The 16,628-nt window shown below is 43.7% G+C and overlaps 1 protein-coding gene across 1 annotated transcript in view; it reads right to left on the bottom strand.

Moving 5' to 3' along the window:
- Positions 1–16,628, bottom strand: part of LOC126263470 (LIM/homeobox protein Lhx9) — a 598,391-nt gene that overhangs the window by 85,578 nt on the left and 496,185 nt on the right. The gene's annotated exons all lie outside the window — the stretch shown is intronic.

Raw genomic sequence — 16,628 nt, 5'->3', positions numbered from 1 at the left:
ACGACTGACCTTCTACCTTTGTTGAAATATTACACAGCTGCTTAACTACAGGTGTGTACGAAATCAAAAATTCATATTGAAGTAATAATATGAAAATAAAACCAGATAGACTTGAATACGAAGAATATACACCAATGGTTTGATAATGCGAGCTGCATTGATTTGCCACTAACTAAAGGAACGAGAAGCGTTAGAGACGAACAAAATTTTCACTTTAAATGGAATGGTCCTGCTGTCTAACGTATTAAAGCTACTTCAGGATATTGTTAATTCTTCAGTTACAGAGGTTTATGCAAACTTTTGCAAAATTTTAAAACTATTTACTTTACATGCGAACGGTTAAACCCTACTTTGTCAGTGATGCGCCACCTTCTACCTTGGACCGGAAGGTCTTCTTCCGTCTTTTTACCGATATTTGAAAATGAACTCAGTTGCTTTAATGTTTCAACAGTTTTTCTCGTCTTTAATCTGGAAACTGGTGTTATCGTAGTTGCCAATACCTTCTATTTCAAACTGTTTTTACTTATAACTCGTTTTTGATAATTATACTTTTCAGTCTGATTTCACGTCATGATTATTGCTGTGCGGTAGAGTAATACTGTGATGCATAGAACATTAAATACAGTATTTATAAGATGTTCTCGCGAGCAACAATCTTAAATTTGAACAAAATACCCATTCCTAGATATATGTCTATGTTAGACCATTTTCTCATATATGGAAAAACCATACTTTTCAGGAGTAGATTTTGCAACTTCGGAAAAACGTTGTAGCGCACATGAAGTGAATGCTGTGATTTCAAAACTGAATAAGAAAAAATCGCTATTACAGTGCTGGTAACAAATAAAAGTCTGAAAAGTTTCCAAGGTACGACACTCTCTCCTGGGCTTAGTGAGAGGTATGAAATTTGTCTTGCGAATCCAAAATTTTATCAAACTGTGGCACTAACTTAGTTTCTTTTGTGAGCAAGATATCTCGTAAATATTCGTCACTCAAGTTACGTCTGAATTTACATTTAGTAAATTTCAGCGAAGAAAATGTTTGTTCACTTCTGTAGGTAATGTTAGATACTGGTAATGAACCTTGGCCAAAGGCTTTGATCTTGAGGTGGTTTACTTGTGGGCGAAATTTGTTAAAAAAGAACGACGCTTCCTTCTTTAAATTTGTCCTACATAGAGCCATCAACTTGTCAATACACGATTTTCATTTTCAGTTCCGACTGAACACCTTTCACTTCACGAGAAAAGGGGTTCTGGAAAATCTAGATATTCAGAAGAGTCTGGGAGGAACTGTTTTTTTCAGATAACCAAGAAATACTATTGTAAACAACAGGGAAAAATCTCGTTTCGAGCATGCTGGATGGCAATAGGCAGCAACTTCCTATGATTCAATCAAACTACAAAGCCGTCTAAGTTGCACAGAAGTCGGTTTTTATTTAAATAGCGAACGGTTTCGAACTTTAGTCCAGTATCAAACCACCCACGTAAGTTCTACCGTAACAGCACTGGGCTCTCGGCGCAAATAGTAACTTGCACTTAGCCACAAGCATTGTGGCCATCGTACTCACATTATGGTGGAGTGGTAGGACTTTGCTGGGTGGGTTGATAATGGACACAAGATCGAAACTGGTCGCCATTTAAATACAAATGAAGTTTTGAACAACTTCGACGATTTTGTAATTTTATTGAAGAGCGGAAAACTTCAACCATCTTCGTTGATCCATTATGGATTGTGGGACGACGGCTGGACTGAACTTCTTGATGCAATAATTTACCAACAGCTGTATGATTTGTAGAAGTTTATTTTATTTTATGAACTATGTGCTGCTACCAGTTTTGTCATTACAATGATGCCATCTTCAGGCCCCACTCGTCATAGTCGTAAAATCGCTATACACGGAAGGAGCCATGTAACTGTATCCATGAATCAATCTAAAATACGAAACACTGGGGTAAATAATAGAGAAAACGTCTTCTCGAAACTCTATTATTTATAGACAGATACGTGAATATAATAACAATATTTCATAACAGAAAACTCAGAGTTGACCTCTGGATGCCATATGATCGTCAACTCCAAACTCGACGTAAGTTGAAATGTGAACTGTAAGAATACGTTCTTGATCGTAAGTAGGATATAAATAACGAACGAGAGACGCGCAGCATTCAGTCGCAATCCCATTAGCTTTTATTATTCTTGCAAATTTAGATTTTGGCTACAAATAGCCACCTTCTGTGCATTTGCGTTATATTTCACCTACACACCTGTAAGAACGTATGATGACATGAAATGCCGCAAGCCTGTTGAAATATAAAGAAAATGCACTGATGATGGCTATTTGTAGCCGAAATCTAGGTTTCCAAGTATAATTAAGGCTAATTGGTTTGCGACTGGCTGCTGTGCGCCTCTGTTTCCTGGTGGAATCAAAGTTGGTTGGATGCAAATAAGATTTATCATTCACAACACCCACAGATACACTTGAAAATGGTAACGGAAGCCGAAACAGGCAACCCTGTTGCATAGAAATATCGATATACAAGCATGTAAATAGTACAATGCAGCTAGTGGAATTGATTTTCTTAAAAACGCCGTATTTCGACGTAGTTCATGCTGCACGCTCTAGTGATAAAAAAACTTTTAATTCTAAATTACGCGTGAAAACCTGATACACGGTGTTCGATTCCAAACTGGCATTAATTTGTGCTTCAGACGTTCAATTAGTTCTTTTCATGGATAGCAGCAAATTAGAGCAAGTGTCGGCACGTGATCAGCAGTTCGGGTAACACACAGCAGCTCCGCTGCTGCCACATTGCAGGCATATCGTACTGCTCCTCTGACGTCAGCGAACGCGTGGACGCCCTCGACTGACAGTTCACTGTTATAAAATTCCGCAGGGCTAATTTCAACCAGATAACCGATTGGAAAGTTTCATTAGTATAAGAGCCTAAATGTGTAGCTTTTATTTTTGCATTACCTGATGTATTTAGCGAACAAGCACCTGATTTATTGGCCACTTGACAGCGTTATCGAAGTGCTGTGTCGGTTTAAATATTAGCGGACTACCAAAATGGCGAAAAAATGCACAATGGATCACCATTCTTCCAGTCTGCCCTCCACAAAAATGTAAATACTGTGCGCGGCACAACGCATGCGGAAAACCTTTTAGTTCTTAAACGTAGCATTCCTCATATACACTGAACTTATAAGCTAAAATATTGCACCATACTCATCGATGTTTGTCACACGAGTTTGAAACGAAATTGCCAGCAAACTACATCTTATCCAAAACAACTATTGGTTCAAGGGAAGACTGAAGCTTTACCTATCATCAAAATGATTTAAATGTCTCTGAGCACTATGGGACTTAACATCTGAGGTCATCAGTCCCCTAGAACTTAGAACTACTTAAACTTAACTAACCCAAGGACATCACACACATCCATGCCCGAGGCAGGATTCGAACCTAGAACCACTCGGCCACAGCAGCCGGCTTACCTATCATCAGCAGTGTAGCCTACTTCCCGGAATATCTCGGTGGTATAGCTTTCCGAAGTTCAAACACCTTGCTTTCAAGTTAACTTTTATCGTGAGGGCATTCTCACTTTGCGATATAGCTGAGTATATATACTCAAAATAAAATGGAGTACATATGGAAATCCATACATATTTCATAACATAATTAAAATGTATTGACGAAAAAAGACCACCCACAGAGTACAAAGGTGGTCACACAAAGTAAAATATCGCTGCGCGTGATAAGGAACCCTTCCACTATGATCTTTTTACTCACTGATGATGCATAAACAACGGAATTGCAATTTTCAACGTACAACCACGCCACGGTTTTGTGTTAACTCTTTCAGTCCCTGTGATTTCGGCCGCAAACAACCATTTTATCCGTTTTGTTTCGAAGTACCAATGCCTTTCGCATGAAACCATCGATGGTAATGCAAGACAGAGACATCTGGTGACACACTGAGGTACTTCTACGAATGTAGTGCATTCTAGCAGTCACTCAGTCACTTACAGCACTCAAAGCAACTGTCGGAGCCGAGATTGTACTTCGTGATTTTAGGAGTTTGTGACATGTGGTTATTTTTATATAGATCATATTGAGGAGATCAATGATAGCGAAAGTAAGTACATCTAAACTTCCTATAACGTAAATATGAGTTTGTACTACTTATTTCGAAACGTAACCACAGTGGTAGTATGCATTCTGATACAAATTTATTACATTTTAGAGCCATTTTTGCTTGTTATTCAGAATATAATCTGATTTACGCATTACAGGTTCATGGAAGTTTAGAGATGTGGGATTGTGTCTAGGAAAAATGCAAAATTTGCTTTCAAATATAAAACATGAAATGATGGGTGATTGAGACCAACATCTCAGCGAATCCATAGCAAAACCACGTCCTTAAAACTATCGCTTGTTTGCTTTTTGCTAGTTTCTTCTTGTTTTAGTTGGTAACTACGACAACAAAAGTTAACATTATATTTTTTTCTTGCTGTTAGAACTTCAAGGGTCACGCTGAATGAATGAAATGGAAGAAGAGGAAATAAGACACAACTTATACCTCTTAATTCCATTTCTGGTTGAAAATTCCAACAGCTATTCGAGGAAACACTTGCCGCAGTGCCTCTATCATGTGCCTACTGAGGCAGCGACGAAACGATGAACTTGGAACTGGAAAGGGCCGCCAGATCAAGTCATCCCACGCCGTGTTTCCATGGTTTCCTCAAATGACTCCAACAAGGCCACGGGACCTGCTTGCCCCTCCAGCGCCCCCCTGCTCGTTAAAACCGGCTCTAATGACGTCGCTGTAGACGGTACGTTGGACCGTAATGAAGAAACACAAGAGAATACTACGTCTGGGAATGGCAGCTCAAGTTCTTAACAAACGACTCTCACGAATTACTTCTTCCGTCGTGGCAGCTTTTCTGCTCTCTGGTAAGTATCATGTCTCTTCAGTTGGCGTACCCGTAGACAGAACGATGCTGGAACCAAATTACCGATGAAGAACAAATACCAAATTGTAAAGTACAGTTACATAATTAAGCGGGATTTCAATGACAACGGCAGCGTGCTGAATCTCTAGCTCTCAGCATTGAAACACTCAGACAAGTTCTACACCTGTGTCTCAAGACACTGCCTACCAAAAAAGTGAAGCGTTCAGACGGGTAGGAAGAAACTAAATACATCTTCAATGGTTGAGAGGGTATGTGATGATATTGAAACTGCACCGGGTGTACGCTGTCCGCACGTTCATGGCTCTACTTGTTCAAATTCGGCGACTGTTTCTGCTGTTTCACTGCGATTGACATTTTTGAGCAGTGGTCTCCAAGAATTTGTGGTGAGAAAGTTGCCTGGTAGCATGCTTTCGTGTAATAATCTACCCGTTTTTCAGCTTTACAGATTTGCTTTCCTCGTTGCCAGGGATCAATCCGTCGTTCAGACCGAGTGACTTTGTGGTTTGTTCAACGATCAATATTGGTGTTTCATCAACTCATCTGTGAATATGGGTCACGACATACCTTACTCGGGATCAGAAATTGTATGGGGTTCCTTTTGATCTGATTTCGACGAATTGTGGTCACCGTATTTCCGTGGAGAACTTCTGTAATTTCATTTCTGAGCTGTCGTCTTGGTTTTCTTCAATAATAACCAACCATTATTCCGATTTCTCGTAAGTTGTTTCTCATTCTGAAACTAATATTGATTCATGTCGGTCAAATCCCATGTGCTCATTTATTTTTTGTTTATGCTTGCTCGTAATCGACTCGAGCAGACTTAACTGCATCAGTGGAATCGTTATTTATACAAGGCGCCATCGTCAGATTATGGTTATTTCTTTGCATTCACGTTAGAGCAAGAGTAATCCATGTCCGCGCTGCAGAGGACTTCGAGACACGTGATGATCCTGAATATGGCGACAATGACTGATGCGATTAATGTATCTTCTCAATAGGTGTTCGTTCAAAGTGGAGTTTGTCTCTCCACTGCACGCATGCTTCCAGTAAGGGAAGATGGTGTAACATTTTCGTATCTTGTTAGTAGTCTTTGAATACGTTCGTTGAACATATGTTCAAGATCCGATATTTTGCCGTTGCGTTATGAAAGCCTTTCCGACATCCCAATATCTCATAAAAAGAAGTCAGCTAGCGTTAATATTCGTTTGTGGGTCAAAATCAGATATACGAAGGGAATATTTTCGGGGAAATGATACTGAAATCACACCAGTTATGTACTCACAAGGAGACACATGGAAATCGGATTTTTTAAAAATATATTTGTGTTATGTGTAATTCAGAAACCAAATATCAATTCGTAAGGCACGCATGCTTCCTGTAAGAGAAGATGGTGTAACATTTTCATATCTTGTTAGTAGTCTTTGAATACGTTCGATAAAATTTTGCATTCGTTGAACATATATTCAAGATCCAATATTTTGCCGTTGCGTTATGAAAGCCTTTCCGACATCCGAATATATCATAAAAAGAAGTCAGATAGCGTTAATATTCGTTTGTGGGTCAAAATCAGATATACGAAGGGAATATTTTCGGGGAAATGATACTGAAATCACACCAGTTATGTACTCACAAAGAGACACATGGAAATCGGATTTTTAAAAAATATATTTGTGTTATGTGTAATTCAGAAACCAAATATCAATCCGTAAGGCACTTAGATGTAACTCTCAAAAAACTTTCGAGAAAATCGGCTTTGAATCTTTCAGAGCATCGTTAGTACCTTAAAGAATGGTCTTCATTTTTTTGTTTCCACAGGTAGTGTGGTACACGACTCGTTTGAACGTGGGCAGCGTGAGTTCGATTCCTGGCTGTGGTAAAATTAAAAAAAAAGAAAGGTGCCTGTTCTACGAGCATTTCAGTGAAAAGTTGAAAACAACTTAATTTTAATGTTTTAATTAAAATAATGTTTATTAACAAACGTGTATGAAAGATCGTCAATTAAGAATTTACCGGGTGATCAAAAAGTCAGTATAAATTTGAAAACTGAATAAATCACGGAATAAGGTACACAGAGAGGTACAAATTCACACACATGCTTGGAATGACATGGGGTTTTATTAGAACCAAAAAAATACAAACCTTCAAAACATGTCAGACAGACAGCGCTTCATCTGATCAGATAGCAATAATTAGCATAACAAAGTAAGACAAAGCAAAGATCATATTCTTTAGCAGGAAAAGCTCAATATGTCCACCATCAGTCCTCAACAATAGCTGTAGGTTGGTTGGTTTGGGGAAGGAGACCAGACAGCAAGGTCATCGGTCTCATCGGATTAGGGAAGGAAGTCGGCCGTGCCCTTTGAATGGAACCATCCCGGCATATGCCTGGAGCGATTTAGGGAAATCACGGAAAACCTAAATCAGGATGGCCGGACGCGGGATTGAACCGTCGTCCTCCCGAATGCGAGTCCAGTGTCTAACCACTGAGCCACCTCGCTCGTTAATAGCTGTAGTCGAGGAATAATGTTGTGAACAGCACTGTAAAGCATGTCCGGGGTTATGGTGAGGCATTGGCGTCGGATGTTGTCTTTCAGCATCCCTAGAGATGTCGGTCGATCACGATCACTTGCGACTTCAGGTAACCCCAAAGCCAATAATCGCACGGACTGAGGTCTGGGGACCTGGGAGGCCAAGCATGACGAAAGTGGCGGCTGAGCACACGATCATCACCAAACGACGCGCGCAAGAGATCTTTCACACGTCTAGCAATACTTTTTTTTGTTCTAATAAACCCCATGTCATTCCAAGCATGTGTGTCAATTTTTACCTCTCTATCTACATTATTCCGAGGTTTATTAAGTTTTCAAATTTATATTGACTTTTTGATCACCCGGTAGATTTGCAATGAAAACTGGGTTTTAGTGTAGAATATATAATTGGAAAGTGGAAGACATGCCTTTCTTGTAAAATCGCAGATAGACAATTTAATTAGCATATTTGACGAATATTATTTAAATAACGTAAAAACTAGAGATGATTGGAAAAAGGGAAAAAATAACTACCGAAACTAGGCTCAAATCAGTGATCACCAGTGCCTCCCTTTTTATGTATTTTATACTTCACCTGAACGACACAAACATCTGATTAAAAATCGCCAATTTTTTTATAGGAGAGAGTGCGCTTTGGGCGGGGAGTGGGGGGGGGGGAGGAAGGCAATGAGGTGTTGAGGTGTGGCAGAGTGGGGAGGGGTCATAACTCGAGGCCTGGTCACGGTGTCCCCCTCGCAGTCAAGGGAGGGACATGTGTGTTCTTTTTTAATATACCACACCTAGAATACATGCTACTAGCACCGTATAGTGCACTAAGTAAAGAAAGCAAATAATCCCGTGTCTATCTTACGCCGAGGCATTGTATATCGGAAAACGGAATATGTGCTACGTAGCACGATGCAGATAGTTGCACCGCTGTTCCCCTTACGCTTGATCATCCACGTATATTTTACACCGACGGCTGGTCAGCTCAAGTACTAGGTACCTTCTCGCAACTGTTGACGATCCAGATGCGTGAAAGTCGGCCGGAGTGGCCGAGCGGTTCTAGGCGCTACAGTCTGGAACCGCGCGATCGCTACGGTCGCAGGTTCGAATCCTGCCTCGGGCATGGATATGTGTGATGTCCTTAGGTTAGTTAGGTTTAAGTAGTTCTAAGTTCTAGGGGACTGATGACTTTAGAAATTAGGCCCCATAGTGCTCAGAGCCATTCGAGCCAGATGCGTGAAGGGCGGCGTTGGGCGCCTCCTAAGCAACGAGAAAAATATTCCCCGTACTTCGGGTTCCGTAGAATTTTACGATGACGTTCTTGTATGTAGCTCCGAAAGTCCAATACGTCTTTAGGTCCATCCAAACATAAACAGTTCATAGCGAACCCACAGTACCACGTGACTGCTATGGCTTTGGGGCGCGGGAAATACAGTTCGTCCGGAAAACGTACAAGCAGAGGTGCTTGTTCGAGGATTGAACACAGGCCATATACGGCAGGACAGTACTGTGTAACACAGTCATGCCATCTGTCCAAAAATTGGTCTTACTTTACGGTCTTAAAGGCTCTCGGAAGTCTATTTTCTTGAGATTTTTTTTTAAAGGAAAAAACGAAATTTCGATTGCCGTGTGGTTTTCATGTGAGATTAAATTTAAAAAGTAGTAGGAGGCTTACAAGAGGTCGCCAGATGGTATGTCGCTTGTGTGGAAAAGTGCCCTGGGAGCTGACCCGGCGACCTGTGCGCCTTGCGCCTGCTGGCGGTTACGTGCGCGAGGCGGCGGGGACGGCACGAGACGGAGCTGCCGAGTCGGGGGTGGGTGGGGGCGGCAGTGGCGGCGGTGGCGCGCGCCGGGGCAAGGGACAGCCGATTACGCCGCCCCCGGGGGCCATCCTTCCCATTCAACAAGCGGCGCGCGCGGATCCACAGGTTAGCCATTTAGCCTCCTCGCCTCGGCTCGCCTCGCTCCGCGCCTGCCCCCGACCCACCGTCTTGCCGCCGACGCCGCCGCCGACGCCGCCACCGACGCCACCTCACAGACCGCTATTGCCGCCGCTAATGTATTCTCTGTGTACGCGTCCGCCAGGCCCCAGATCCCACCTGCTAACTGCTCACTCCGTAGCCCCTCCTCTGACAGAAGACTACCCAAGCAGCGAACACGTTGCGCAGCACGATTTCAGAAAAATACTCTGGTCTTCATAAATTAGGATAAGACTGTAAAAAGTCAAAACCTGATAAACCTTGAAGAAAGTAACACTACTGACGGTATGTTGTTTGCTTAACTACTAGCAGAACAGAGGCAAAGATGTAAAATAAAGTAGAGCAGGTAACTGAGAAGAGCGCCTGCGGTGAAGCGTGGAACAGCCTTTCCGATGTCTTCCGCCCTGCGCCAGCCCATGAGCTGTGTTACTGGCCGTCCGACAAATATTGCCTTACCTGCAGATTAAATTGTCAGTCTTGTTCATTGTGTGTTATTGTTTGCCGGTGATGGTATAACAGTTCTCTCTCTCTCTCTATTTTCTTTTTCTTTTTTTTCTTTTTTTTTTTTAACAGGGGATAATTTGAATAAAACGTGAATGAAGACATCACGTTCGCGTTAAAAGCACCAAACAGACAAGAAAATCCTATCACTGATAAAATGAAACGTGAACGCTAACGAAACACACATTTTAGCAGCTGTATACACACTACCGTATTAACAAATCTTTGATATAGGCGTAACTAACACCGTGTACACAAATGGGGAATGTCAGCGACACTGTTTCGGAAGCTCCACTGCCCTGAGGACGTGAGACGATACAACATATTAAGGTAGGCCGAATGTAAAAGGAGACCTTCGCTGTAGCTACGATCTGCACATACGTCTATAGACATATTTCGCAAGCCACAATATTGTGCTTGGTGGAGGGTATCCTATACTACTAATATTCGTTTCCTTTCCCGTTCCACTCGCGGACAGATCGGGGAAAAAACGACTGTCTATATGTCACCGTATGGTCCTAGTTTCTCATATCTTATCTTCGCGGTCCTTACGCGAAATATATGGTGGCGGCAGTAAAACCATTCTACAGTCAGTTTCGAAAGCCGGTTCTCTAAATTTTTTCAGTTGTGTTCTTCGGAAAGTTGTGTTTCCGAAGCATGTCAGTGATATTTACGTGTTGTTCGAACCTACCAGTAACATATAACACCTTGTCTCTGAATTTTTTCGATGTCTTCCTTAAAACGACCTGCTGCGGATCCCAATCACTCGAGCAGTACTCAAGAGCAGGTCGCACCAACATCCTATATGCGGTCTCATTTACAAATGAACCACACGTTTCTAAAATTCTCGCAATAAACCGAAGTCGATCATTCGCCTTCCCTATCACAATTCTCACGTGCTCATTACATGTCACATCGCTTCGCAACACTGCTCCCAGTTATTTAAACCACGTGACTGTGTCAAGCAGGGCATTAATAATATCGGATCCGAGCGAAAGGGGTTTATTTTTTCCATTCATCTGCACTAACTTATATTTTTCTTGATTGAGAGTCAAGTGCCATTCGTCACACCAACTAGCAATTTTGTGTAAGCCAGTCTCGTATCATCGTACGGTCACACGCCTTCTAAAACACAGCATCGTCAGCAAATATCCGCAGATTGCTGCCCACCCTGTCCGCTAGATCGTTCGTGTGTACAGAAAATAATAGCGGTTCTGTTACACTTTCCTGGAGCAGTCATGGCGATACCCTTGTCTCTAATCAACACTCGCCATCGAGGACAACATACTGGGTTCTACTACTCAATAAGTCTTCGAGCCACCCACATACCTGGGATATGTGATCCCAGTGGCTGGATATCTTTACCGAGACATGGTGTGGTGGCATTCCCAGCTACACAAGCGGAATTGTTTCCGCAGTTCGTTGAACAATGTATTCCTCCCGACCAGCACAAAGAGTGGTTATCTAATTTCTTCGCACAGAGCGGCAGCATTCCATCGCAATATGAAAGAGGTGCACGGAGAGCAACGTCTCCCGCGATGCACAATATTCCGGTGGTGTCTGTGTTAGGAGGCGGGATGTATGGCCAGGGGACCCTGCGGCTGCTTCAGAAATTTCCGTGGGAGGTCGGAGAACATCCTCTTTGCTGCTCCGATACCTCCTTGCGTGACTCATATATCTTCGGCCCCTTACAACTATTTCTCAAATGTCATAGGTTCACCAAAGTAAGTGCTGGACACCGTGGACAACTGGATCCGTCAGCAGCCCATGAGTTTCTCCACTGAAGACGTCCTCTCCTTTCCTATATCAATGCCGATGGCAGTTATGTACACGTGTACTGATCCAAGGTCAGGTCAAAAGAGAACTGTTCCACGGTCACAGAACCAGAAACTTTTTTTTTTCCAATTCAAGCACTGTTTCAAAGTCTTCCCGACCAAACAACTTGTATTGGAGCCAAAATTTCGCTGATGCTTCCCTCCAAAGGTAGGCGTCCTTCGCTATTGGTTATGCCCCTGACAGGCGGTAGAGCGTAGACCATCTGCGACTTGTATTTCCCTTGTCCACAGTCTATATTCCAGTCATCTACACTGTGTGGTAGGGGATAGGCTCAGCAAATTTAAAATTCCTGTTTCGCTTATAAAATATCTTTCTCCGCTTAGAGACACTCATTGTTATGAGTTTCTTGTTTAAAACCACTCTATCAATTTAATGGGATAGGTGGTGTGCAGCACACCTGGTCAGTAGAACCTCTCGCTTCGGTGAAATGTCGTCCCTAGTACGGCCAGAACTAAAGAAAGCCTTGCGTACAGTACTAGAGGACGCCTAACGTCCCCGGGAAGTGTCAACGAACGTTTTCTCTCTGACAAAAGTTGCCCCAATAATGTAATCTATCACCCCTAGACGTAAACCTGTATAATTTTTATATTACTAGCCATGATAATTCGTGTTCGACTTCGCATTTTGTTTGTTTCAACCAGTTAGGTGAAGCTATACGGCATAGCGTTCCAGCGTTGTGTAGAGATATATTTTACGGATGCCATCACAGCTTCGAATGGATCGTAATACGAGGCGTGTTTTTTTAAGTAAGTGCTGTTTTGAAATTAAAAAAAGACGTGCTAAGATATCTCAATAATTTTATTTTTACATGAAAGCCTGTACCTTAATCTACTTTTCCACGTAATTTCCGTCAATATTGAGGCACTTGTCATAACGTTCTACCAGTTTTTGAATACCCTCCTCATAGAAGTCTGCTGCCTGACTTGTTAACCGCTCCATCACCACTGTTTTGACTTCGTCATCGTCTTGAAGACGCTGACCGCCCAGGTGTTTCTTCAAGTGCAGTGGTAGTCACTGGGCTCAAGATCGGGGCTGTACGGAGGATGATCTAGAGTTTGCCATTGAAAAGATGTGATGAGATCTTAGGTCTGATTCGCCACATGCGGACGAGCATTGCCTTGCAGCAAAACAATGCCCTTGCTCAACTTCCATGGACTTTTGCTTTGAGTCTGGTGTGACTTAAGCCACCCATGTTTCACTGCCCGTAACAATTTGACTTAAGAAATCATCACCGTCGTTTTGGTACCGCTCAAGGAAAGTCAATGCAGTGTCTAAACGTTTGGTTTTGTGCACATCCGTCAACATTTTCGGTACCCAACGTGCGCACAATTTTTCGTTAATTCAAGTGCTCGGTCACAATGCCGTACAAAACACTACAAGAAACATTAGTAAAGTCATCCCGCAAGGAGGAAATCGTAGAGCGTCTGTTTTCTCTCACCTTATTGTCCCCTTCCTGCACCAAACTTTCACTAACGACCGAAGGACGCCCAATCCATTGTTCATCAAAAAATGGTTCAAATGGCTCTGAGCACTATGGGACTAGACATCTATGGTCATCAGTCCCCTAGAACTTAGAACTACTTAAACCTAACTAACCTAAGGACATCACACAACAAAACTCAAATGGCTCTGAGCACTATGGGACTCAACTGCTGTGGTCATAAGTCCCCTAGAACTTAGAACTACTTAAACCTAACTAACCTAAGGACAGCACACAACACCCAGCCATCACGAGGCAGAGAAAATCCCTGACCCGCAGGGAATCGAACCCGGGAACCCGGGCGTGGGATGCGAGAACGCTACCGCACGACCACGAGATGCAGACCCGTTGTTCCTGATGCACATTTGTGCGGCCACCTTTAAATGCTCTCACCCACTATCTTACCATTCCATCACTCATAATGTTTTCTCCGTGAGCTGCACAGATCTCACGATGAATATCGATCGCTTTTAGGCCTATATCACTAAGAAATCTTATAACAGCCCGTACCCACAGTCGGCGGGACTCACGATTATCGGAGGCATCTTAAACACTCAGTACACATCGTAAACAAGGAAGAATCAGACTGCAATGGCGTCAGTGCGTAGATTACGGTACAGGCTTTCATGTAAAAATAAAATTATTGAGATATCTTAGCAAGTCTTCTTTTTTGTTTTAATTTCAAAATGGTACTTACTTAAAAACCACGCCTCGTAAATGAATATCACAAAATAAAACTGTTTGGAACTAATTTCGAAATAAAGAGAATAAATAATTATACTACGCAGCATTAGCGTTTCTAAGTCTGCGTACGCCTCAGACACTCCCAATGCCTCGTTCGTGCTTACTTTCTCTAGGGATTGTGCACATAGCTGACAGGGCAGTTCCTGTTTCGTATGGAGTATGAGTGGCAATAAATTCGTATTCATATTTCCGGAAACAAAAGCATTCGAACATGACAGTGAAGTGGGCGCTTTGGCGCCCTCGGGTAGCTACGCAAGAGACGAACCGGTACATATATATTTTTTCTGTTTTCCGCGGAAGTCTGCCTGACTGCTTGTTGATCACCAAACAGTCTTCAGCTAGTGCGGCGGAGGGAATACGGCGGACAGAAACAAAATAACAGCGGCTGCTATTCGGCAGGTATCCGAAATCGTGAACGCGTGTCGGTAAATTAAACACAAATAATGCTCGCGGCGGAGAGAAGACCAAGAAAACAAACAGCGCCGACAAAGGCCGGCCCGACCGGCCGCCTTGCAGTTATTTGTTGTGATTGCCGCGAGGGTAAACACGCGCCAAGTGGCGCCCGCGTTATATTGTGGCGCGAGGCTGACGGCCGTGTTTGCTGCTTCTGCGAACGCGGCTGCCGCTGCCGCCGTATGCGAGAGACGCAGCAGTCCATTTGCTCCCCACCAGGCACCCCGCGGCTGGCTCTGGCGGGCCCCACGAGAGATACGGGTCCCATAACGAACTTGTGACGCCGCGCTGGTCGCCTTGCCCGACATACTGTACATCGCGAACGCTCGGCTCTGTGCCAGGCCCACGGGAAATCATTATGTACACTACGAACGCGACATTTAACCGACAGGAAGAAGATGCTGTGATATGCAAATGATTAGCATTTTAGAGCATTCACACAAGGTTGGCGCCGGTGGCGACACCTACAACGTGCTGACATGAGGAAAGTTTCCAATCGATTTCTCATACACAAACAGCAGTTGACCGGCGTTGCCTGCTGAAACGTTGTTTTGATGCCTCGTGTAAGGAGGAGAAATGCGAACCATCTCGTTTCCGACTTTGATAAATGTCGGATTGTAGCCTATCGCGATTGCGGTTTATCGTATCGCGACATTGCTGCTCGCGTTGGGCGAAATCCAATGACTGTTAGCAGAATATGGAATCGGTGGGTTCAGGAGGATAAGACGGAACGCCGTGCTGGATCCCAACGGCCTCGTATCACTAGCAGTCGAGATGACAGGCATCTTATCCGCATGGCTGTAACGGATCGTGCAGCCACGTCTCGATCCCTGAGTCACCAGATGGGGACGTTTGCAGGACAACAACCATCTGCACGAACAGTTCGACGACGTTTGCAGCAGCATGGACTACCAGCTCGGAGATCATGGCTGCGATTACCCTTGACGCTGCATCACAGACAGGAGCGCCTGCGATGGTGTACTCAACGACGAACCTGAGTGCACGAATGGCAAAACTTCATTTTTTCGGATGAATCCAGGTTCTGTTTATAGCATCATGATGGTCGCATCCTTGTTTGCCGACTCGCGGTGAAGGCACATTGGAAGCGTGTATTCGTCATCGCCATACTGGTGTATCACCCGGCGTGATGCTATGGGGTGCCATTGGTTACACGTTTCGGTCACGTCTTGTTCGCACTGACAGCACTTTGAACAGTGGACGCTACATTTCAGATGTGTTACGACCCTTGGCTCTACCCTTCATTCGATCCCTGCGAAACCCTACATTTCAGCAGGATAACGCACGACCGCATGTTGCAGGTCCTGTACGGGCCTTTCTGGATACAAAAAATGTTCGACTGCTGCCCTGACCAGCACATTCTCGATATCTCTCACCAACTGGAAACGTCTGGTCAACGGTGGCTGAGCAGCTGGCTCGTCACAATACGCCAGTCACTACTCTTGATGAACTGTGGTATCGTGTTGAAGCTACATCGGGTGCTGTACCTGTACACGCCATCCAAGCTCTGTTTGACTCGTCAGATCTAGTATAATATATTTGTCCAATGAATACATGTTTATCATCTGCATTTCTTCTTGGTGTAGCAATTTTAATGGCCAGTAGTGTAACTGAAACGGTACCCACTAAAGGTCATCATTTTATCATGTGTGCCATCGAGAGCTAGCATCCATTTAAACGCGCAGTCAAGAATTATTAAACTCGTCCGTAGTAGTTACCAGCTCCCCGCTGGAGACGGCCGCTGGCATTTTTAAGTCCTGCAATGTCACTTGCTGAGTTGTACGCACCGCAGCCTGGCTTTCTCGTGGGCTTCAGCTTGGACGGTGTGACATAGGCTCCGCGTCGTAGGAACCTGGCGATGTTGCTTGAAAGGTTAAGGCACGGTTCTGACTGAGACGATACGACGTGCAATACTATATGCTGCAGTAAAAGTTGCACGACGCGGCAGTTCTCCGTGCGACACTCGTGTTCCCACAGGAGTGATACGACAAGCAACAGGACATGACAGACGGCAATACCCTCGCTTGCGGGCGCACCACTGCCATATTCATCGTGGGCAACTTCCATACACACTCTAAGATAAGAAAAATTGACCAAGTCAATAACGCA

This window comes from Schistocerca nitens, chromosome 6, assembly GCF_023898315.1.
Source record: "Schistocerca nitens isolate TAMUIC-IGC-003100 chromosome 6, iqSchNite1.1, whole genome shotgun sequence".
NCBI lineage: Eukaryota > Metazoa > Arthropoda > Insecta > Orthoptera > Acrididae > Schistocerca > Schistocerca nitens.
The sequence above is the reverse complement of the archived record's forward strand: the minus strand, read 5'-3'. Positions and strand labels throughout refer to the sequence as shown.